This window comes from Mustela nivalis, assembly GCF_964662115.1.
Source record: "Mustela nivalis genome assembly, chromosome: 16".
In the NCBI taxonomy this organism is placed as follows: domain Eukaryota; kingdom Metazoa; phylum Chordata; class Mammalia; order Carnivora; family Mustelidae; genus Mustela; species Mustela nivalis.
The window spans coordinates 57,079,762-57,103,800 of NC_139035.1; positions in this window are offsets into that span (position 1 = coordinate 57,079,762).

A 24,039-nucleotide genomic window follows, 5' to 3' on the forward strand; every position below is an offset into this window, starting at 1 on the left:
CTCTAAAAGTAATTTTTCATTGCTGAGATGATTCTTCTTTATCAATGATAACGCACCCACATATTCATATCATGAAAGACATTTGCTGAGGAGGTTTCTAGATATCCCACTGCAAACGGCTTAAAGACCTGGCCACCTCCTTCTGGGCACCCCACCACTATCCATGGCCTTTTTTTCAGGCCTGACTTAATTTTCCCAACCATGTTACAAATTGGGATCACCCAAAAAGAAAAAGGAAAACAAAAAAACAAAAAACAAAAAACCACCGTGGTTCAACCAAAAATCTGAGTAAGCAAATGAATTTGGCACTGAAAGATGCAAAAAGTCAAGTTTGCAGGCAGAGGTGGTTACTTGACTTACAGTGACCTTGGGGGGCTCAGATGAATATGAGAAGCAATTTTGAATTTTTGCTTTGACTATTTTTCAATAAATAAGTCCATTTAAGCTCCAGGGTCAAGCAGCTTGACAAACTACTTTCTCAACCGTGACTTAAAAAAGAAACAAAAAAGAATAATTTATAACAATCAAAGATAAAGTAAAATATTAATCTGGAAGAAATACAATTTCACATTTAGAAATTAGTTTTATGAAGAGGATAATCCTCCCCTACTTTTCTAGGCCTATAAATGCAATTTTTATTTTATTTTTTCCCCAGCCCTCAGATTGCTACAAAGATCGAACATGAGGAAGATTTATTTCATTTCTTTTCTTGGGGTGGGTGTCTTAGAAAACCCCTCCATCCTGCTGCTTGTCAAAGGATCCAATCTATTTCTTCAGTCCGATGAAGACCCAACCCTCTTCTGTCTGGGACAATCTGGGCATGTGGTCAGTGTCTGCCATTGTGTGTCTTGTGCTCATTATCAGTAATTAACCCAAAGAACAGATAACATCTTGGATGTTTCAGCCTTCAGGGCAAGAATGATTTTTTTAATGCCAATTAGAATATAAAACTTGATACCAAGTCACTCATGTTAAATTCACAGGCAGTTCTGAAATATGTCCAATATAAACAATAACCGCCGTATATAAAATTCTGCTCGAATTTCTCTTTTACACTTCAGAGAGTCCAGTAAGGTACTATCCCATAACAGGAAAAGAGATGTCACTCTGGTGTTCAGCTTCACTTGAGCTTTGCCCGGCCTCATAAGAGCCAATTCAGGAGGAAATAAATTAAAAAAAAAAAAAAAAAAAAAAATATATATATATATATATATATATATATATAATATATATATAAAATCCTATCCTATATATCCTATATATATATATCCTATATATATTATATATATATATAAAAAATATCAGGAATACATATATATTCCCGATATTTTTTTTTTATTCCACTTGGTAATATCTTACTGATTTTCAGAATAAATATCTGTACTTAGACAACTTAGGTGATACACTTCTTGACCAGAAGAATGCAAATGAGAAAAAATGGCACTATTTCTCAAGCTCTAAATTTTCAAATACAGCCATGACTGAGAAGTGGAGAAAGAAAGAACAGGAGTTCATCTTTTATCTTATTTTAGATTTCCAGCCATACTGAACAGCTAGCTTGATTCCGCTTAACCTGCAGGACAGAAAGGTACATATCAATATCCAAAATATTTCCACAAACATCCACCAAGGAGCTTTTGCCATTACAGAAAATATAAACCAGTTTCTTGTCTCATTCAGTGTGCTAATAATATATTTTGAGGGGATCTCAGAACAATATAGATTTAAGAGGACAACAGGGCAAATGTATAACATGGACTATTTCCAAGGAATGCCCTTGGTCATGCAGATGAGTTTGATTTTTATTTCATGTGAGATGGATGTTTTGTAATCAGTCAAACATAGCTCTGGCACTAACTAGCTGTGTGATTTTAGAAAAGTTACCTAAACTCTCAGAGTCAGCAAAGTTACCTATAGTAAGGGGATAATTATAATATGTATCTCATAGTCTTATTGTTAGGATTAAATGAGTTAAAAGAGATAAGCTATTAAAGTAGTGTTTGGCACATAGGTTAACATAAATGTTAACCATCATTATCAGCAAAATTCCCAAACCTTTCTCCTGCTGTGTTCTAATTTTCTGCAGCCATAATTACTTCCATCTACCACTGAAAGGGGTCAGTATATGCATCTCTGACAAAGAAGTCGTTTTGGAAATAGACAAAAGTGGAGAAACACTGATTGAGGATCAGAGAACCCACTCACCTACAACGGAGAGAAAGTTTTATTTTCCTGGACGTCTGAAGAGACCTGGAGAAAGTAGAGCACAATGTTTTCATTCCTGACCTCCTTACATGTCTGTGAACAGATTCCAGTGGTGTGTACCCCCACAGGGAAAGTGACTTTATTTGCCAGAGGATTCCAGACAAAATGGCTGGAGACCTGCATGTCCCATCTCCTAACCCGCCACCGAGTAAGTACAGCGAAACTGGCTTCTCCCCTGGGCTCAAAATGGTGGGTATGTAGTCAGCCTCTGTGTATGTTCTGCTTCCTCAGAAAGACCTTTCTAAGAGAAGAGACAGGCTGAGTCTTTTTTGCTTGATAGAGAATTATACTCCCAGCAGATTTTGAAAACAATGCTTTTCATTTAGAATGGTTAACTAAACTATCAAGGAAGGATGCTAGAAGGAAGACCTTCCTCCTGGAAGGAAGCACAGTCCAAGCATGTGCTTTAGAGACAAACAAATCCTTAAATCATGCTTCCATTTACTACCTTTGAGATCTTGAATACTTATTAATGTCTTCTACCCAGTTTCCCCATCTACGTTGACTACTCACGTTGGTTTGCCTGGGACAGTCCTAGGCTTTATCTTTTCCCCTTGGTAATTAACCAAAGCTGCCCTATTCCTCCAAAAGGGCTCCAGTTTGGACAATAAATTATACAGCTACCTCACTCTGACATTAAATTTAAAACATAGTCACCTCGAAGAATGGTTGTGAAGGCTAGCCGCAATGTATATTAATTGCTACCACAATGCCTTGTACATAGAAAATGTTCAGTCAAAACTAGCTTCCTCTTTAATTTCTTCAGATCCCCACTGTCCAGTACAGCAGTCATCAGCCTCTCATGGCAACGAAGCACTTGAAGTGTGGCTAGTTCAAGATGAGGTGTACTGTTAGTATAAAATACACCAGATTTGGGACACCTGGATGGCTCAGTTGGTTAAGCATCTGCCTTCAGCTCAGGTCATGATCCCAGGGGCCTGGGATTGAGTCCTACATCGGGCTTCTTGCTCAGAGGGGACCCTGCTTCTCCTTCTGCTTACTTGTGCTCTCTCTCTCTCTCTCTGACAAATAAATAAATAAAATCTTTAAAATATATATACCAAATTTTAAAGATTTAGTAACCAGAGAAAGAAGATAAACTATCTCATTAATCATTTTTACCTTAATTACACGTCCAAATGAAATTGTTGGGGTTATAGTGAGTTAAATAAAATAAATTATTACAATTATATCAGTTCCTTTTCAACTGTTTGAAAATAACTACTTTGAAAAATGTAAGATTACACTGGTGGCTTTCATTATACTTCTATTGACCAGCACTGCTCTAGATGAGGTCTGTTTCTGCCTCTGTTACACCTTCACACACTTCGTCCCATCAATTCCACCCCACCTCACCCATTGAATTCTTCCTTCTAATACTCAAGGCAAAAGTCAGGTATAATTTTATCATATTTGTCAGCATGTTGTTAAATTATTCTGGGTTTTTGAAGGTAAAAGGGTAATAAACTAAGAAGCAAAATAAAATCAACTTTCTCTCAACAATGGTTTCTCCTTAGGGACAGAAATATTGACCTTGAGTACATTAGGAAAGCTGAAGAGCCCACACCAACTCTGGAAAATGTCCATGTTGGCAAGAAAAAAGGAACTTGGTTTGCCAGAAAAGATATCGCAATCTCTCCCTGGATCAGATTTGCTAATTCTTATGAATGCTTGTGAAACACCTCAGGTCCCAAATCCAAATAATGGGGCCCTTGAACATGCCATAGGCACTGTCTCTTTGAAAAGAGAAGTTTCGGGTCAAGAGAAACCACCAACTGTCTGCCCAAAAAATATCTTCTAAGAGTACGGAAACAGCCTCTAGCCCGACTTTTGTAGATGCCCTAAGGATGGAAGAGCAGCAGAACAGCAAAGTATAGAGCAAATTCAGTCTGAAACAATAATTTAATCCAATCAATGCCCGTGCCACAACTGATGCAACTAGTTGGGGGGGGAAAACACCAATGTTCAGTTTTTAAAATACTAGCAAATCAGATTTTTAAAGCATTTTTATCAAAAAATGTACTTAATAAAACCTTTTCAGGCATGCAGATTTTTTTTAAAGGTTTTACTTATTTATTTGAAAGAGAGAGAGCAGGAGTGGGGTAAAGGGGCATAGTGAGAAGCAGACTCCCCACCAAGCAGGGAGCCCAATGTGGGGCTTGATCCCAGGATCCTGTGATCACGACTTAAGCCAAAGACAGACACTTCACTGGCTGAGCCACCCAGGTGCCTGGGTATGCAATATTTTTTTTTTTTTTAAAAACTGTTTTTCTAGAAGAACCATGTTGGCTAAGGGGATTGTCCTGGCATCACATATCAGCTGTCAATGACATAAAGACAAATGACTCAGAAAGGTTTCTTAGCACAACCAAAGAGACCTGTAGTCAATGTGTTGAACTTTTCATGTTTCAACCAGTTGCTTTAGTGTTGCGCAGACACAAACATTGACATCCCTCCTCAAAAGAGCCCCATCTCTACCAACGTCCTCGTAGTTTGGAAGGAGGATAATGACAGACAATATGAGAAGTATGGGTTGGGTAATCTGATGTCTAATGTGTTCCATGAGACGCTTTGTGTCTGAGCTCCACCAGCTCTCATCAGCTAACTCCCTCACCCCCTCCCTACCCCAACAATCAAATAATTCCCTTCCCTTTGATAAGAAGCCAACACAGGGAAATGCAGTGGTTTGGAACAAGAGCATTTGAGGTGGGAGAAAACACAGTGGGCCTCTCACTTTCGCTCTCTAACCACAACAATTGGAGGAGACTTTGGCCTGAAAAAAAAATCTATCTGCTACCAAATGGTACCCAGATGGAGCTCACAGCTGGTCTCCAGTACCAGCTGTACCTATGTCCATCCATCTTCAGAACACGCCTCCTGCTGAAGAGAAGAAAACTGGGTTGACGGAGCAGTTAAAGAGCCTCTCTTTCTTCTGCACGCTTTTCCTTTTATCTTTTCCCCTTCAATTTCAGAGCGTCTTGTTCTCACCTTCATGCTGTGGCAGTGCTGACACAGCAAACTACAGCCCTGCAAACCCAGGGGTGAGTAACAGCCCCAGGCTCGGAATACCTAATGCCTACTGTATGTGTGAGGGTGGGGAGAACCAGAGGGAGGGGTCCATTTGGTCAAGTTGCCTGCAGAGGAAGAGGACCTTGTGATGAGGACCCCAATGCATCCAGAGAGTATCTGACTTTTGATACCTGTCTTCTAATTAAATCCAAACATCTAATATGCGTGGCTGTGAGGAATGCATTGTTCAAACAGATTTGATTCCTGCCCGGAGCCTTTCAAGCCACTGACCACTTTGAACCTAATTAGAAAAAGCAGAGGACACTGCAGACATTTAATAAAAGGAATCGGGTTGCTGCTTCATCTTCATGACCTGGGATTTATAAGGGAATTTCACTGGCTTTGTAGCAATGTAAAATAAATAGACATTAGATGATGACAGGGAAAACAAAATTGCTGCCAAAGCTAAAAAGAGCTTGGCAAAAGAAGAAAGAACTAGTACATAGTCAGTCATTATTTACTGTACAAACCTTTTCACAAAGCATAGAGGAGAGATACATAGGAATAATGGGCTCTTGCGAAGGATGAAAAGGACTTTCTATGGCTACATTATTCCCTGACAAAGACACTGACATGTCCCCGGTGGTAGATCTTATTGTTCTACTCGGCCTGTTGGAGAGCTAAAGGAAAAGCCCTGCTCTGCAACTTTGGAGGGCTGAAATCAATAGTCCGCAGGATTCCCAGGAAAAGACTAAAATGTAATGGATGGAAGTAACTAATTAACGGGTTAATCCTTGCAGACCCGCCACAGTCAACCTTGGATGCTCTGCCAGTTCATGATTCTTTAGCCAATAATGCTAAAAAGTAAAAAAGCGCAGTTCCTTAACCTACCAGCTCCTGACAAAAAGATCCAGCTGTTCATTTTTAATTTAAGAGGAAGAAAGCTTTGCCTTTTGGTGGTGGTGGTGGTGGGATGATGTTAGCAGACCACGGTGATCTGAAAGACTTCCACCTCATCACAACTTGAAGACATGGTTTCATTCTACACTACAACCCCCTTCCCCACCTCAGAAATGCTGAAATCGTGTGGCTTTTTTAAAGTGGTGCCCACCCAATCCAACAATAGGAGATTATTCTTAAATGGTAATGAAGAAAGATGTTTTTATAAACTGTGGTGTGTTCATAGTTGTTAAAGCACCTTAACTCTAAGCTTGGCCTAGACTAGACCAAGAGATGCCTGACAGAAGATTTGAAGGACCAAGGTACTTATTAATGCTCATTAATAGTGTTGTTCTCCCGGATAGTATTGCAATAGGTCAGATCATAGATAGACTTGTTAGCCTTTCAAATGTCTATGTGTGTGGTGGGGAAGGCAATTGCTACACAGGGTAGAAACTGAAAACAAAACACTCCTCTAGCACCTGAGAAACAAGGTTTGGAAGTAAAACATGTATTCAGAAGAATGTGCAACAAAGGGATCTGTTCTAACAAAGATAAGAGTATTGATCTTATAAGCTGTACTGATCTATTGTATAGTACCCAGAGAAAAGGAAAAACCCATTTAACTAGGATGGTCTGATTAATCCTACTGTCTGAAGCAGTATGGAGCCATGTAAAGACCACTAACTGAGTGCCCACCCCATCTCTGTAACTTTATGACCATAGGACGTTGGACAAGACACTTACCCTCTCTAAGCCACTACTTATGCAATAGGAAAATTTGGAAACTGACACCTCCTGCCTCACCATGTTGTAATTTCAAAGATCAAATACCAAGATTATGGGAAGATGTTCTGAAAGCTGTAAATCCCTGTATGAAGATATAATGTATTATAATAAAGCAGCATCACATATATGAGTAATAGATTAGTCAGTTTCAAAGAACACACAAAAAAATACTGTCACCACTACGACAGTCTTGAATATAATTTAGTCTTTCTTTGAGGATTTAAAAAGTATTTTAGGAAGAAGAAATGCCTGCTTCTGTCATGAATGTAGGCATTAATTACAGAAATGTCTAATGGAATTTTATGGCAAAAATTAAAATTCTGATGATTTCATGTATATTGTTGTTTGAAATATTGACAGTAGGTACCCATTGTATCCCTTTATGCCTTTCAAATTCTCCTTTTAAGTGTATGAGATATATGATGCCTCTATTAGAAAGAATGGTTTAGAACCACATTAGTTGATGGAGAGGATTTCCCTAAGATATTATTGATTAAGCGATGTACGGGACAAGGGAGTATGAGTTGGAGCTCTCAACTGGAGAACTCAAGGAACGTTATTTCTATCTGTTAGAATGCTTTCATAATACACTGTTATCTGCTAGAAAATCGTTGTAGTACATATAAAAACCTTCACTATCTGCAGTGTGACAGGAATCCCATTAGCTGTGGTGCCCTTGTTCAAGTACCAATATTCCCAACCGTGTGGGGCTGCCCTGAAATGTCTCGTCTTACTCTTTATACCTTCATTTAGTATTATTACATGTGCTGCAAAATTTATGAACTACATTTGCAGCTTGAAAACCACCAAGTAAGAAACGTTTAAAAATGTATATATCAGTAGGCCTTAAAATGAATTATATGACAATGATAAACCTAAACCTCTTAGTGCAGATTTCTTGAATGTCTAAATCAGACATGAGCTCAGAGACTAAGATTTCCAGCCCGATTTCTCAAATATGTACTGTGTGTTGGACCCCATCAATTAATACCTTTGCTTTCTCCTTATATCATTCATATATTTTATAATTATATATTTTTATAATTATATTTTTTATAAAAATACTTGCTATCAAGTGATGGAGAAAATGACTAATCCATAATCTTCAACGTATATGCAATTAATCTACCAGCTTTTATAGAAGAGCTTCAAGTGTTTTTAGTTATTATAATATTTTAATCTTTTTAATGTGTTAAGTGTCATGCTAAATCATAAATAGATTTTAAGGCTCTGCTGCAACCGAAATAACTTTCTGTATTCCTCTTTGTGCTGTCCAGTGTCACTCCCAATGTTTTAAACAAGTATTAAACATCTAGTAGTATAGGAGACCACTCAGATGTCTGTGAATAACTTATTGGCTCTAATATATTCACATATTGGAATACTAGAAAGCCAATAAAATGATGAGGCGAAGTGTATAACATTTAGGGGGAAAATGAAGTTCAAAATCCATGTGCATAGTATTCTAGGTAGAGATCAATGTTGATGAAGGATGAATGCACAGACATTCAGTGTATCTGTGGACTAAAAATCTAGAATGACAAATGACACACTGTTTCAGTGGTCATTCATAGTTGGAACATGGGTGATTTTCATTTTCATATTTATATGTTTCTGTAGTTGCTGAACCTTTTATAATAATTATGAATTTTTTTGTGGTTCGGAATCTTGCTGGCAAGGTTGTATGGGGAAAATTTCTATCTCCCACGAACAAGTATTTTTGGGGGAGGCTCTTTGAACAACCTGGGATTATTCAATATTTTAACTTAACAAACAAGTAGCATCCACTATATTCACAGTGGCCGAGATTCAGAGAGTTTGAGCCTGGCTTTCAGTAAGTGTCAATGTTGATTTTTAAATGTGTTTTCTTTTTGTTAATTCTTTAACTTTTTTCCCAGGATACAGAAAGGAAAGAAAGTTGTGTGTTGGTCCGTTGGTTTAAAATAGTTGGAAAAGACCCAAAGGAACAGTGTGAAGAGCATATCCACTTTCTCAGGGTGATGGCAGCCCAACTTAAATACAGTTTTCTGTATTATCTCTTTATCTACACCTGTATCTGGATAGGGATATCATAGCCTATGATATTTGTGACCGTTTTCAATTATGAGAATACAAAGATGAGAAAGATCAGTGGTGCCCTCAAGGGACATACAATTCATTCTATGTCTACACAGTCCTGAAGCCCCAAACAGTGACATAACCAAGAGAATTGGCCATAGGACTAACTGTTTTTAAAATAACTGCCCATTTCACTAAAATCAATGGAAGCTCCTTTACTTTGCTTTTTTTAAAAGATATTATTTATTTGAGAGAGAGAGCACAAGCAGGGGTGACAGGGAGAGGGAGAAGGAGAAACAGGGAGCCCGAAGATGTGGGGCTCCATCTCAGGATCCTGACCTGAGTAGAAGGCAGAGGTTTAACCGACTGAGCCACCTAGACACCCTGAAAGCTCCTTTTCAGAACATAGTTACACTTTATACAAGAAGGTAGCCATTAAGATCAGTGAAAGTAAGTCATCTAATTTATAGAGGTCAAAGTTGAAAATCTTCACAAGTATTTGGGGGAAAAAAATCTGTATTCTTGGTTTGTAAGTGAATGTGAAATGTGTATTCATGCCCATGTGGGTGTCTCTCTGCAGATCTATCAGTGAGCAGGCATAAGCCTAGTACCAGGGAAAACGGCAAACCGGAAAACACAGTGAGGAGCGAGGACAGCCTTGGGAAGCTAATGAAGAAAGTTGTTTCATGCATAAGCTCTATCTGCACACACAGAAGCTTCCGCCTGCTTATGAACAAAGGGTAATTGCAGGGTGGTTTATTAATCAAAAGTAAATGTTCTCTCTTTTCTGTGAAATGGCTTGATATTGAAAAACCAAACACATGATAAAAGGACATGCATAGTCAGCAGAGAAGCCTCAGCTTTGAAAAATCTGCCAGGAAGGAGAAAGTTTAGAATGGATTTGTTTTCTGGCTCCTCACAATAAATAAACCACCAAGACTCTCCAGGATCTGAATAATGAATCAATGTCTCCCCCGCCCCCCACTTCATTCTGCCTCCCTAGCTCCTTCGCTTCTGTCTGGTCCCGTGTCCATGGTGAGCAAGTACCCAAGGAGAGGCCATATTCTCTGTCCTTCTTGAGGGGCAACTAATACCAGGAAAAAAAAAAAAAAAAAAAAAGAATTCCACGCATCCCATACCAAACAACCAGGAGCTTACTATGGGAAAAAACAAAAATTAGATTTCTAGTTTACTAGTCATCTTTTTCCCATTGTTAAATCAGTATGGTGGACATTCAACGAGTGTCCACGAAGTAAATATATGGCACTATCACAGATTGCCTTTCCTCACATATATTGTTCCTAGGTTCAGCATCAGGTTGCCAGTTTCCACAGTTAACAATGTGGCTGCATTAGAGGGACCTAACTGGCTATATGGACCAAATCCTCTACAAATAAATTTGCTGATGAGAACACTTGTCAATGGATGTGCTGAAGTATTCTCCAGGAGAGAATGGCTTTGAGCCTCTAAGACCTGAGCACAAAGTATCCTTTCATGATGCAATAATTAAAACTACAAAAACGTTATTTTGCTATGAATATTTGCTTCTGAACCAAAACAGTACTGGGTTTAGGCAAAAGCCACCCATACACACAGCACACCCTATGGGATTCAGTATTTCGAAGTTTTCTCTCTTCCCCTAGACACATAGTTTGTGCCATGATGTGAGTTTAAGTCAGTGAGGTACCTTCTCAAGGTAATATCAGTGGGTAAATGGTATCTAAATGTGCAAGGAGAGACTTTAGTTACCCTTCCTTTGTATCAATGTTCCAACCACTAAAGAAAGGCTTGAGGAAGTAGCACTTTTAAGAAACCACTCCATGTTTTCCTCTTTTTTGTAAAGAGAACCAGTCCTCTTCAGCCGAAAAGGGGGCAAAGGAAATTGTGTTCTGGAAATGCAGCCCTGCCAAGAAGTCATCTATTCTTCCTGGTGTTGGAAAACTTCAACCATATTAAATGTATTTTCCAATCAAGGGCTCAAGGGCTCTGGAAAATTCTTCTTGGGCTACATTCAGAACAATGCAAAGACATGATTTAGATGTCTCATCCATTCATCAATCCAATGTTAGTTCTGGTTTTTTATCTCTGGAAATCTAAAATAGTATCCCTGAACCTCCTAGTCGGAGAGTCTTTTGACTACCATGGGCACAAAGGTAGATTTTTACTTGTTTATTTGATACTGCTATTTTCCTTCCATTTCTCTCCAGTACTAACAGAGAAGATAAATCCCATGGGAAGAGTTCTAGATCTGGCTTGATGGTTTGAAAAGGAGGCAAGGGACATGAAAAGCAAAAGGAAAGGGAAGATGCTGCCAGGGTAGAAGATGGAGTGGAAGCAAGAGCCAAAGCAAAAGTGAGTGCACCAGGGAGGGGCGACAGGCAGAGCCAGCCTGGGTGACATGGCACAGCTGAGCTTACATTGCCCTCTGTCCTTTGTGCCATGGAGGTGCATGTGACGGTTGCCATTTTTAATGCCAAATTAAAGCGATTAGAAAGATTATTTTATAAATCTCAAAAGCAAATTATCCATCCCATCCCCATTGTTGTTGCTGTTACTCTGGTTTTTTGTTTGTTTGTTTGTTTTGTTTTGTTTTTACCATAAATGGCATTCACTTTTTCTATAACTATTTAGTAGTAGTTATTTTCCATAACTACTCTATTTTTCTAATAAACTTAAAACAAAAGATCAAATTCTCTCCAACAATTTCTAAATCCTCTGATGCTGGAAATAAGGTTGAACGACATGAAAAATCATTCCAAAAGCTGTTCCTATACAATAGCTATTCACAATGGAATCTCAGAGTATCACTTAACCAGCTGTCATCCTGATGAAAAGTGAATGCACCGATTGATGTAATGATCTTGGGAGATGGAAAGAGGAGTGGTTTCTTTGAGAAGAGAAGGAGAAGGGTCAGGAAGGTATGGCTCTAACCTGTGAACAGTGGTTGAATTGTTTGGAATGTTGATTCAGTAACCTACAAAGGCCCCATTATCCCTATTCTCCAGGTCAATTGTACACCTGACAAATGGTAATGACAACATTAGCAGACCAGAGAGAGTTCTCTAGCTCTCTAATGTGAGTCAATATTAAGTCTGATAGCCTTTCTCTCTCTGTCTCTCTCTGCCTCTCTCTCTTCCCCCCACCCCCACCGCCAACCCACCCTCCCTATTTTGATAGCTGTCTACTGTTTAAGCAAAGCACTGGGTTTTCTTACAGCTGAGGCCCAGGTGGCCTCAGTGTCAATCTAAACAAGTTGATGTGAAGTTGATCTTCAAGGGCTGGAACTAGGTGAGCTGGTGTCAGCAGAGCATTCCACCTTCAGTAAAGATAATTCTTTCATCAAGAGTGAGGGGAGGGTGGACTAAGAAGAGCTGACACAGGTGTCCAAGTTGCCCACTTGTATTTGCTTTTGAAACTCCAATTGTGATGACATCACCCTATCAAAGGACTGTGTTTGTTGATGTTTGTTTATGTGGGTTGTCAGTATATAACCACGCACAATTACAGCTGGAATCAACCCTCTATGTTAAAAGATGGAAAAACTGAGCCACAAAAGAAACTATTTGGGCAGAGAAATGTTGATGGAAGCAAACAAGGAAAATGCAACCTGGGTGGAAAATTCCATAGTTTTAAAAACAATCTGGACAGTGTGGGCAGACTAGTGGTTCAGAAAAAATATATATAGTTGACTATCATGCCCGTCAATAAAATCCAACAAATAGAATAAGAAATTCAGAAATCATTTTCTATTTAGGTTTTCAAATCAATATGTGAATTTTTTAGACATAGACTTATTTTGTTTAACTATGTTTGGCTTAGGACTCTCTTGGCTTTGGCACTTCATTAATCTTCGGGGCAGTATGTAAGTTCAAAATAGAAGCCAGAGTGACCTTTGTGTTTGCCTGAACCTAGTGTTGTCAATGGAAACACAAAACACACACACACACACACACACACAAAACTTTGTAGAGAGAAAATGAGTCGTACTCATGAGTTTAGTTTGGAGGCATGAATAGGGGCATTTCTTTCTTGAATCTCACTGAATTGGAACGGTTGGAAACGAGGCATGACCTAACTCTGCAATGCAGGAACAACACTAATCGCTTATCTCTAAGACTTGTCCTGAGATTAGGCTAGATCTTAAAATCACTATGAAAACTGATTGGTAAGTGAAAAAATTTAGATAAGCAACCGTTCAGTTTCTGTAATACTAGAATGAGTTGATGTTGGAAAGACCCAACTTTTCCACCTAAAGAATGTTCTGGAAACTCAACATCAGCCTATAAAGATTAAAAAAAAAAAAAAAAACCTATATTTAAAAAACCAACCCAATACATTAAACAGCATCTTCTCATTTCAAAAACGAGGAGCGAGAGCTTGCAAATGTGCGCACTGCAGAGTATCAGAGAAGTTGAGCACTCATAGTGAAAGGTCTAGAGATGCACAATGTCCCAGGCTTGCTCTGTGACTAGAGATGGCCAGAAGCTGAACCTGTGAACTTTTGTAACTCTGATCTGACTCTGCCTCTAAAATTCAGTAGAAGTAATGAAGAGCACTCCCAATATGGTAAGAGTACTGTTAAGATTACCAGGGAAATCAATGGTTGAACATGTTGGAGAAGGGAGACACTATGTGAAGTCTTGTTCCTACATATTGAAAGAGGTACAAGAAACTGTCAAACTTCAGTTCAAGCCTACGCTAGAGGAAATTTTTGGAAATGTCTCAGGGAGCTTGATGAGAAAACATTTTGGGTTAGGGGAACTAAAAACATCTTGCTTCTTTACTTTATCCTCCACACACCAAGTTGTGTGAGATTTCCCACGCCATACTAGTAAGTACTAGAAGCCACAAAGTTTGGTGGGCCCATGAGCAAACTGAATAATGAGATAATTGTCATAATACATTTTCTTTATGCTGGCAAGACATCAGCATTTTGCCGAATTTCTTTGTCTTGCCTTAGTAGATAATATATGGAGTAAGAAAGTCCTCCCAAAGTTTATCATTATACATGAATCCATATAACAAATCAAGTTTGTTGTAGCACTGAATATTTTCTTCTCATCACTGCTTTACTGAGGAACTTGAACCAGAACTAGAAGTATTCTGAATCAGTTCTGTTCAAATGCACTTGTTCTCCATATGTATGTTTTTAAAATGTACCAATGCCTCGTAATTTTTGCACCACAAAGGTACGAAGTACACAATCTAAGTGAACACCCTAGATGACTTGTTTACCACTAGATTCTAGAATCAAGTTCAATTCTTGGCCAGTGGTGAATGTTCAAAATAACTACTTTAAGCTTGTTCTTTTAATAGCATGAGTTGTTTTTAATAGGAGTTGTTTTTAATTTTAACCATTTTTAGTACATACATTTCAATCTTAACGAATAGGGTATTCTACATGTAATTCCATGTTTTGTCAACAAATGAGGTTTACCTAGAAAGCCTCAATCATTTAATTGTGCTAGAGTGTGGTGCCTTCAGAGTGAGGGCTGGTGAGGGCAAGGCAAGGTGCCTTCCCGTCACCCTTTCATGACTTTGAGCTTAGCAAGCATGCTTCCCTTGGAGTTCTGCTTCTCTCTACTCAACATCCATCGATTTCATAAATGTTTATTGAGCACCTACTTTGTATTATACCAGGCATGAAAGTCCCAAAACTCCTATAGGTTTTATTTCTATAAAGTAAAGTGTTGGTACTTCATGATAATGATTTTCCACGTGGCTCAGAAACTCTTTTAACTCACGTATGATTTTTATGCCTGTGTTCCAAAAGACTGAGGATTCTAGAATTCCAAATTCTAGGCTAGTAGCGGCATTATTAGAGTTAATCTTCTTGTCTTCTACCTTTACTCGGTGTCGGCATGTTGCTCTCCATCATGTTTTATGTCTTTGATTCTAACGACGCTTAAGTCCGGAGTCTGCAAAAATCTCCCTTACTCTGTCGTGCTGATCCTGGAAGTATATCTCAAAAATATTCGGAATTGATGGAAAGCTTTAACAGATTGGGATTTGATTCTTTGAAAGCCTCGGGCTCCACATTCATGCAACTCAGAGATTACAAGCCTAGCTTCTCTCCAAACTGTTGCTCTGATTTCCTTCTCAGTGATGTGTTCTTGAATTCACTCTCCAGTCAATGCCATTTTGCTGTTGTGCTGCACCCAGTTCATGCCATGCCTCACAGGAGGAGCACGCAAATTTTGCCTGAGGGGCAGGCAAATTTTCCAGGCAAATTTGAAACAGCCCGTTGGCCATTAACTGGTTTTACAAACAACAATGAAACAGGAAATAACAAAGCATGATCCCTGAATTAGTACTTCAGCAAAAATATTCAAGAGTTTTTCCACAGACTGCAAATTGCTCCAGCTGTGTTTTCACGGTTTATGAAATTGAGAGAGGCAAACTCAGGAGACAAATTACAATCTTGGATCTGGTAGGAGATCATTTTATAGTAAAGGTGCTCGGCAATACAGCAGAATCCTAAGATAGACACAGAATTACGAGCCAAGCTCTACTGAAAATGCAAACAGCTTACCCTAGGCATTGTCCACTCAGAGGGATAAGGACTGGCATATATCAAAACACAGATCAACCCAAAGACTCAGGTCTGTTTTATTGCTATGTTTTACCAGGAAAGGATGAGGGTATAATATTTTATTATGAAAGGACTAAGAAACAGAAGAACGCGTGACGATGCCCTTACTGTGGAAGGACATGAATGGTGAGTGAGGAGTGCCACCTTTTGGTCACTGGATGCTTGGACATTTTCTACATAAAAAGATCTTTTGGCTTGGTGAATACTGAGCTTGGCAATCCAATTCAGAAATATTTCTAAAAGTTCTTTTCCAGGTAACTCTGGGTCTCATCCTGCTTGGAATGAGCCTTCTCAGACTTCCTCACACTCTGCCCATTTAGTTACTGGCCGAAAGGTTGATGTTAGCTATCACTGCTCCCTATTGTTTCCCAGAGTACCAGGGAGGTAGCCAGAAACCCAGGAGAATACTGAAAATCGGGGTACATTTTTACATCGCCATGTACCTCTGTGACTGGAATGTCACAGAAGGAAGAAATACAGAGTCTGATTAATCCAACACAGTCCTTAGAGCCTAATAGCCCTGAACTTAACCCAAGCGAGGACATTTTGGAAGAGATTTATGGCACCTGATTGGAAAAGCATGGAGCTGTCCAGAGACATAAATTAAACATACACGGAACACAAATAACACACAGGTATTGATGCATGTCCCAGGGGCTCCCCACCTCGAGAAAAGTCTTAAAATAGTCATATGGGTTCCCATTAACAGGGGCAAACGGAAAAGATGTTGGAGACTAAGAACTGACGAAGAACATGAGTCAACAACCCATAGTGGGACAGGAAGGTACACTGCTGGCCTCGTGGTCTCTGTTGAGAATGAGGACTTCCAAAGATCAGAGTGAACAGCAGTTCTTGCTCTCACCCCAAACAGGACAAAGATAATGAAAAGTGACAATACTGAAAAAGTCTTCCCTCCTGAGTTGTTTCCTGGAAGCCCCAGAGAATTCCATCACCATTAATAGATTTTTAAGAAGAAACAGCAGCTCTTTGAGGCCCCACTGCCTGCCCCGGGGTGGGGGTGGGGGGAGCACAGGTGAACTCCATATGGTCAGAGCCCCAAATCTGTCTCAACAGCAGCTTCCCATCCTCCACCTTGTCCCTGAGGGCTTACAAAGTCCCTAGTGTAGGTCCTTTGTGCTTTGTCCTGAGAGAACACACAGGCAAGACAAAATCACAAGGGCCTGAAGACCTGTCCTTGTATTCCTGTAGGTAAGCGGTCAGAAGTGGTCCAAGAAAAAATCCAAGAACCAATGCAGACAGGCCGTCCTGGGTGCTGAGATTCTGAGAGGCCAAAAAGTAACAGGCTGGGAGGACCCGCACTAGTGTTGACACATATCACACCCTCACAACAGGCCAGCTCACCATTCCTTCTCTCCACCCTCCATCCAATCTCCCCTACTTCCTTCTAATTACAGCGTGGGCCAGACGCACCTCGATCTTTGGGGCATGGCTGCCACACACATGTCTCACTGGGACCATCACTGAGAGCTCTTCTGAGGATCACTGTCAGGCAGGACTGACAGGAGAGTTGGCAGCAAAGTTCCCAGAGACGACATCTTCCCCCAACGATGCTGCAACACTGGGCTACGTTGTGTCATAAGCGCAGAGGCAGGCAGAACCTACCAGCCTGAGCAACCTGTTGCCTGCAAGGCAAGGCAAGGTTCCTCCCCATCATCCTTTCATGACAGGCTGTACACAGTGACACAGACAGGAAGCTGGGTAAATGAACACTTCCCCTTACTTTGGTTCCTTTAAGTTTTTACAACATGCTCTTTCAGACGAGACCAATGCACAGGGTTTGACCAAGACTAGATCTAGATGATAAATTTCATTTTCTCACCATTGTCAAAAAGTTGACCACACAGTTGACCAACTGGTTGACCACCTAGTTCTAGGCTCAGGCCATGACCCCCACAAGGTACTGAAGAACTAGGCCTATAACCAGAACCAGGAAAACAAACAACGCAGAGGTCACGATGCACCTGGAAATCCATGGGAGTAAATCCACCCACTTACCCCACAAATATTCGCTGAGGTCCTGTTAGGTTTCCTCTGGCACTGTCACCTCAAAAACACCATTTCGTTAATCCCCCAAATAACCCAACATCATGGGCATTATATCGTCATCCCCTTCAACAGGTGAGGAAGCTGAAGGTCTGAGAGGTGAAAACAATATCTAAAGCCAGAAAGAAATTTTCTTAGTGTGCTCACAGAATGGAAAGAATAGATGGGCAGGAAAATTTTAGGGAAAAACAGCTCTGGAAATATAGAACATATAGGCAAAGTCAAGGTGGGAGGAAGACACGCTGTGCAGGAGAAAGTCAAGATGAGGGCCTTGATACAAGCACTCCAAACCAGTTACAAATAATTCTAAGAATTCTCCAAAAGTTATTTTTAAAAACTGTAAGAAAAAATGTATTGATGACTGCACATATTTCTAACTCTGATAATTCACCTTCCTATTGTGCTCTGTGGTTTCCATGAAATGTTTGCATTTTTTCTCTTTTTTGTTGCTCCCAACCCAACTTGGAAAGAAAGTGAGCAGGAAAGAAAGTTCAGTCGTCATATGGCAAGTTAAGATTTGGAGTAGTGAAATCCCCTGACTGGGTTTATACAGTTCAAGAGCAGCTGGGGGGTGGTGAGGTGCAAACTCGGTTTTGCACTTGGATTCGAGTATTTTTATTTTACAATGTTTACACACCCTGGAAAAGCCAAGCAAACCCAAGGTTGACATTCTCAGGTATAGTTAAAATAGATGGTTAAAAAGAGACTCAGCCCAAGTGACTGAAGCCAATAGTTAACACTCTTATTTTATTTATGTCCCAGAGAAACAAAGTACTAAGGGTAGGAGATCAAAGGAGAATCACTGAGTCACAGCCACATGCTGAGGAACCAAAGCCAAAGATTTTTTTGGATGGGATTTTGTTCAGCATCTAAAACATAACAAACTAATTATTAATTTTTATTCAATTCTATTTTTTCAATTGATGAATTTTCTTCCAGATGAAAATGTGCACTGTAGCAAAAATATGAATCACCACATCATTTTATTTTATTATTATTCTCTAAAAGAACAAATTTCACCTAGGGAGAGATTAAGGACAATTTACCTCAGACACATTAGGTTAAAAATATATGTTGGTGTAGATTATGGGTCATGTTAGAGGTAACCCATCCTTCCAGAAGATGAAGATGAGTCTCTGATTTTATGTTCCAGAGACAAGAAACAATAACAAGGAAACAATTTGGGGATAAATTACTGATCGTATAAAGGATTTGGAGGAAAATAATTAATAGCAAGTTTAAGAAGTAAGATGCAGAATTATTAATTATTGCATTCTTTGGTAAATAAGTGTGCTCTTAAAGATTACTGTAATTCTATAACATTAAGAGCAAAAGGAAAGAATGGTGGGAAGAAAAATGACCATTTGTTTCAGTTCTAAATTTAAAAGAAGTATGGTTAATACCAGTATCAGGAGATTAATAGAGTTGTCAGTATAATCATTCTCAGAGAGCTGGCACATTTCCAACTGGAACTGACATATTCAAGATACAATAATGTTTTTCTGGCTTCCTAACTAATTTGGATTTGGCTCTGGATATTTTTCTCTCTCTCTCTCTCTCTCTCTCTCTCTCTCTTTTTTTTTTTTTTTTTACTTTTTTAAAAGAGTTTTAGATTTTACATAAAAATTGCAAAGATATTACAGAGTTTCCGTATGCCCCACACCCACTTCCCTTCTTATTAATCTCTTAAAAGAGTATGTTACATTTGTTGTAATTACTGATACAGAATGATTAACTGAAAGTCCAAAGTTTATTTTGATTTCTTCAGTTTTCCCTAAGACTTTTTCTGTTCCAGGATCCCATCCAGCATAGCACATTACTTTGAACTGTCATGTGTCCTTAGGCTCCTCTTGGCTGTGACAGTTTCTCTGACTTTCCTTATTTTTGATGACCTTGACGGTTTTAAAGGGTACTGGTTGAGTATTTCACAGAATGTCCCCCGGTGAAGACTTGTCTGATGTTCTCTTTATGATTAGACTGGGCTTATGGGCTTTGGGGCTTTTGGTAGGAAGACTAGAAAGGTAAAAGTGTCATTTTCATCATATCATAAAGGGATACATACGATCACCATGATTTATCACTGTCGATGTTGACCTTGAACACCAGACTGAGGTGGTGTTTGCCAGGTTTTTCCAATGTAAACTGACTTCTCTCTCTCTCTCTCTCTCTGTCCATACTGTACTTTTTGGTAGGAAATCACTGTGTGCAGCCCACACGTAAGGAACAGGGAGTTCTAGTCTTCCTCCTTGAGGGCAGAATATCTATATCAATTATTTGGAATTTTCCTGTGGATCAATTATTTAGAATTTTTCTCCTGTGGAGATTTGTCTCTTCTTTCCTATCTATTTAATCAGTCATTACCTGTATCAGTATGAACTCATGCATTTATTTTTTGTGGATATTTATTTCATATTTGTGGTATAATTCAATACTACTTTATTTTGTTGCTCAAAATATTCCAGCTTTGGCGCTGGGAGATTCGATCTCCCAGTGGATCCCATTAATCCCTTTGACATACCCCCATCAATGTAGGGGTTTTTCGTTTTGTTTTTTGTCTGGTTGTCTGGTTGATTAGTTTGGGGTCTTGCTTTGTTTTGGTTTTTCTTTTAGTACTTCCTTACTTTCTGGCACTGCAAGATACTCCAAGTTCATCATTTATATTTCCTATTCAGTCATAGAATCAGCCTTTTCTTCAAAGAGCCTGGTACCTTTTATTTGAGGATGATATTAGAAATTAAGCTCTGGGTGCTAGGTGTGCTCATTGCTGCTGGAGTGACTTAACTCTATTTTTAGTGTTAGCTGAAGAAATTTTAAAAAAATATTTATTGAACATTCATTCTGTATCTGAGATTATATTGAACACCCAGTCATGATTAAGACACCCATGGTTTTCCCTCATGAAACTTACATTTTACTGGAGTTTAAGCAAAAAAAATAAATAAATATATATATATATATATATATATATATATATATATATACATATACACACACACATACATATTACAAGGTGATGAGTAATCAAGAAAACTAAAGCCCAGAAGGGAAATAAGAGGCAGGGAAGTTGCAATTTTAAATAGAGTGATCAGGGAAGGCCTCTCTTGAGGAAGGTAAGACAACTGAAACTGAAAAAAACCAGAGGGACATTTGAAATAGAAACATTCCAGGAGAGGGAATCACTAGCAAAGGCCCTGGGGTGGGAGCATCTGGCTTATGCATGAAACAGAAATGAGGTCAGTGTGGCTGGATCATAGATAACAAAGGGAAAAGCAATAAAAGATGAGGTCAGAAACCAGGTAAGGCCACAGTGGTCACAGAGGTGCGAAGCAGGTGAAAACTGTGTAGAGCAGGTGAGCCATTGTGAAGGCTTTGGTTTTCTCTAAGAAAAAATGGAGGGAGCACTGGAGAGTTTAAACATTCTTGGCTAATAATAAATAGAAACTGCTATTCAAAATAAATGAAAAAATACATTTTTGTTCTTAATTTACACCAAGGATCATGAAAACACATTATGACTCCAAGTCAAACCAAAGAACGCAATCAGGAAGGGGCCCTACAATTTCCAACAGGGCAGTAATGGAAAATAGTGAATTCATCTTAAGAAACCCCAGGTGCTTCTTTGCCCTGGGATGTTTCTGTGAGCTCCTGAAGGCAGCATGGGGAGCCCCCTTGGTGGGGAAATTCCTAGGTTCTGCCTTCAAAGATCTGAGAAGGAGCAAACATCCAAAACATTCCCCCAAGCTCTTCCAGGGTCCCTAGGAAAGAAGTTTCATTATCAGCCTTATCATTAGAGTGTTTGTTAGAGTGATCTAAAGATCAAGGGCAGCTTTTAGTGGGTGAGGGAAAATCCACTTGGAAGTACTCAGTGACTTCAGATGGGAGAACAGCTAAGCACACAGGTGGCAGTTACCACCAGCCAGCTTTCCACTCGCCCTAGCTCCAATTTCTTATTTTCCTTGCTCCCACTTTGTGGCTTCATTCTTTTCTGCTCTCTTTTGCAAGACCCTTCTTGCTTTGCATCGGGTATTTCTACTGCTAGCTAATCAACAATTAATGAGAACTGAAAGCTTGGGCTCCTTGATCTGTAACAAAGCCTTCCATAATTCCAGAGCCTAGAATAAGTGTCTCCCCACGCCCTTCATGTGCTCCCTTTCTCTCTGCCTCTCCTAGGACACTCCTAGGGAAGCACTAGATTAGAAGAGAGGGGATAAGACCCACTTCACACTTTGAGCTCTGTGACCTTAGTTAAACCTCTCAGCTTCGAACTCCTTAACCACTAAGTTGGAAGAAGGGGGTGCATGGAAAACATCTCCTTCAAAGGGTTACTGTGAGATTTAAATGAACTAAAGAATGTAAAGTGCCCAGAACATTCATGGTAAGTGCTATGCTTTCACTACATTTTCTTCACCCCTCCCTTCCTCCATTTTGCTGTAGTTAAGGTCTGTGGGCATAAAGACTGTCTTGTTCGTTTCTGCATCTCCTTCAAAATCTAGCAGTGACTTGTACCATTGGAGATTCAAAGACTGTTAGCTAGTTAGTGAATGCGTGAAGCCTATGGTGTCACCTCACACATGTTTAAGGAAGAATCCACACCCACACCCCCACACAGCCTGGCTCAGAGGAATCATAGTGCACCTTAATGCACGTGTTATTGACTTACTCTGAAGCTTTCCACAGCTCAACAATGAGTGGGAGTTCAATAAATGGTGTTGACTGACTGACAGCACAGACTCCATGAGGGATGGAGAACTCTTAGGGTCAACAGTTACCACCTGTGATTCCTGAAACTGCTGCCTTACTCCACACAGGAAGGCCAGGAAAACCAAATACTCAAGCGGCCATTGTTGTTTCAAGGACACATAGATTTTACCCAGGACTCACACTGGCTATATTTATGCCCCACCATGTGCTTTTCAGCTCCTTAATTAAGGTAGGAATTGAAAGTGCTTATTGTAAATGGGACGAAGTTGAAATGATGGATGAGCTGCCTGTGAAAGAATTGCCATTCTGCCACCATTTGATCTCTTTCTCGTCGAGTGGACTTTCCAAAGGCTGCTTGTTGGCTTGTAAGATGTGCCATGACTGCCCAGGGCTACCTGAAACTAGGGTCTTGGTGCTGACACACAATCCAAATTTACATTACTCTCTGGATATAGTGTCTCCATATTGATAAGGGGAAAAGGAAAGTGCCTCTGAAAGTTGACATCAAAGCACACAATGAGGCCTCACACAGGACCTGAGAGACTCTGGTGAAAAGGCTCCAGTGGGTTACACCAAGGCTTCTTGGTCTTGCAGGTAGCTCCGTTCAGCCTGTACAGACATGACCCTGCATGCCAAATAAATTATCTCCCGATAACTTCTCCAGGATTAACCCATGGCAGCTGCACTTGGGACTGGGGGGAGGTTGCTGCCCCGCCATCTTGGGAATCCCTTTGAACTAAACCTGATTCTTGAGTTAGTTGTTGGGAAGCACTCATGTGTGTCTGAGTAGTCAAACCAAAGGAAAACAGAGGTTAGGCTTGAAGGGTCAGAATGTACCATCTCAATATTCTCTTCCTCTAGGCCGGTTCTGCAGTTAGAAGCAGAGCCAGGCCAACAATCAAGGTCTGAAGCCCAGCCTCATCTGCCTTGGTCTTCCTGGCCATCAGAGGGAACCACGGCAGGGAAAAAAGGCACCTGAAGAGCCATCAGGTATGCGAGGGGAATTTATTCAAGCCAGAAGAGCTCATATTCTGTTGCTATCACAATCATCCAGAGACCTTTCAAACATCCAAATGACCAGGGCCATCTCTATACTTTCTTGGGGTAAGTTCAGGCTTCCGCATTTTTTAAAACCCTCCAGGTGATACCAGGAGAGGAATGGTTTGCAAACCAGCACCTCAGGCCCTCAGAGTCCACTGAAAAGGCACAGAGGCTGGAAGAAGACTTGGTATGGGCCTCATCAGCTCCAGCCCTCTGGAAACCAGCCAAGTCTATCAGCACCCCTCACCCAAGGCTGACACACATCTGTTGGCACATACCCCACCTGTTTCTGTTGCCTGGAGGGTGAAATGCCCCTGGGAGTGATTTTCTAAGAGCACCAATTTCTCTATGCATAACCAAAAGGCTACAGATATCAGTCGAAGCTATTCTGTTTCAAGACAAAGGACTTTAGTAGGAAGGGTCTAGAATTAGTCTCTGCTCAATTCACAAGGACAAAGAGCAACTGTTGTACCACCGTCAGTGTGATCCTTCCGTGCCAAAAGTTTGGTAAAGGCTGGGTTTAATTGTTTCTAAGGAGAACAGGAAATATTTATTTAGGGTTAGCGGCAGCTGCTCCAGTG